This window comes from Aphis gossypii, unplaced genomic scaffold, assembly GCF_020184175.1.
Source record: "Aphis gossypii isolate Hap1 unplaced genomic scaffold, ASM2018417v2 Contig00770, whole genome shotgun sequence".
Classification (NCBI taxonomy): Eukaryota; Metazoa; Arthropoda; class Insecta; order Hemiptera; family Aphididae; genus Aphis; species Aphis gossypii.
In genome coordinates, this window is record NW_026083273.1 from 70,438 (window position 1) to 72,800 (window position 2,363).

Sequence of the window (2,363 nt, forward strand, 5' to 3'; positions counted from 1 at the left end):
TACACTGAACAATTTCGAGTATAACAAAAATACAAATAATACCCATTACGAAATAATATCGCAAATGATTACAGCAAACTTAACAATGGTAGACTCCACAAATGTAGTAAATGAGTTTGACTATGGCGATATCACGTCAGATACTACAGAAGGAATAGAGGATAGAACAAATATAACTAGTAAAATAATTATTAATAACACAGCACACAATTGTAACAAACTAGAAAATCCTAAATTTAAAATACATTATTATAATTTTATAATATGTGTAGGAGTAAGCATTCTAATAATGACCATTGTACTACTAATTATTAGTATACACCATAATTTTAAATGTGTGAACAGATACAGATACAGATATGTAGTAAACTTAATACGCGAACAAGGAACAGAGTTAAACACGATGAGGGAGACTAGTATATAAGAAAAAATATATAAGAAAATAAAAAAAAAAGAGAAAAAAACATGAATAAAGATAGTAAATTAGATTTATTTTAGTATTAAGATACAAAATATTTAATTATACAGAAAAGAGACACATAAATTCATAATTATGGACTTCGAGTTCTCAATGGTGAACAAGACGAGCATGATTGTCATCTCCGGAGCTATATCCAATAGCTTAGACCGATTTAAGATTAGGAAACTGGAGGGACGACCTCTTTTGCTACCACTTAACGAAGAAGCTCGACCTATGGGTGAGACGGAGCTTCAGGTGGCAATAAGAGAGATAAAGAGAGTGTTCAGAGTAAAAACTGATCTGAGAGATGCTTGTCTAGACCAATTACAACAAAGTTTGAGTTCAACCAGGAATAATTTGAATAAGGGATATATTGACAGTTACATACGTAGAGGTAATAAAGAGAATGTGATAGTAGTATGGAACGGACATTCGGACAAAAATATTTTAAAAAGATTAGATTTAGACCACTATCCTATGTTAAACATAACGTGCTACGATAAGTATTTTAATAAAAATTTCTATATTCAGTTTGAAAAGTTAGGCAACAAAGAAATAATTTTCGAAGTAGATATCGGTACATATAATAAACAGGAAGGCTACTTAATTTAGTAGAGACCCATGATATAATATGTAAAAAGAAACACCATACTACGTATGCGCATGATCCGAGAATGGATGTCAAGTATACTAAATGTATATTTGATTATGTGATACGGAAACAGCGATATGAAAATTTAATAAAACATTTCTAAAAAAAATATATAAACAATAACAATAAAAGTAGTAATAAAACAAAAAACAACGGTTACATTATAATCGAAATACGAACGTAAAATTTCTTTTTCAGAAATTCATAATTCTATAAATTACAAATCAACTCTACGAAATAAAATAATAACCAATAATGGATAGGATGGAGCAATTAGCTTCGGCAATATCGTTAACATAGAAACGCAATTTCATATTAATCCAACACAGGGAGAATGGCATAATTACACAGCTTGTTTTGATTTTCATATAGTTACCGCTAATGAAAATATACTCGTACCTTACGAGGATGAAACTATATTGGAAATGATTGAGGCAGCCAAAAGATTTTTGTATGATATGGCGTTAGACAGAGAATTTGGTGAACCATACTGTTATGAATTAAACTATTACCTCGAAATAATACAGAATCCACGAGATATATTGAATTACAGTAGATAAATGTATGTCTAGAATGAATTGATCAGGTAAAACGAAGTGGTTGGGGCTGTACGAAACACCTATCGACATAACATTTGACATATGATCGATGGGGTGGATTCTATGGCATCCCCAATGAGTAAAGAGTGATCAAGTAAACGTATTAATCAATTAGGGTTGTTGTCAATGTGGACGACGTACTTCAAATGATTAGTATTCGTTCCATGGCCATGCAGCGAATCTTGATTGAGTAAATAAAATAAAAAAAACATACAAACTGGAATGATAATAAATATATATATATACACTTAGATTTAAGAAAACATACTGTACGAATAAGTTACTATTGGGATATGGAAATAAATTTGAATTGTGGGGAACTTTATAGATTTTGTACTACTAATATATTATAATAAGTAAAAAAAAAAAAATATATTTGTATTAATTAATTTACCATATAAGAAACTATTGTAATCAGCACATTATACTAACCACATATTTTATTGGAATTATCAAATTAACTATAATCACTATATTGTACTATTTACTAACACTATATTTTTGTAATCACAATTATAAATATAAAAAACTAACCAACATATTTAAGAATATTTAATCCAACCATATAATCATTAATTATATTATAATCAAAATATTTAATCAAACTATTTAACCATTTGTAAATGTAATCAACCCATATTTAATCAAAATT

At 28.5% G+C, this 2,363-nt stretch overlaps 1 pseudogene; it reads left to right on the forward strand.

The window, feature by feature from the left end:
* Positions 1-444: 444 nt before the first annotated feature.
* On the forward strand, positions 445-1,215 carry LOC126555257 (uncharacterized; annotated as a pseudogene).
* Positions 1,216-2,363: the final 1,148 nt, after the last annotated feature.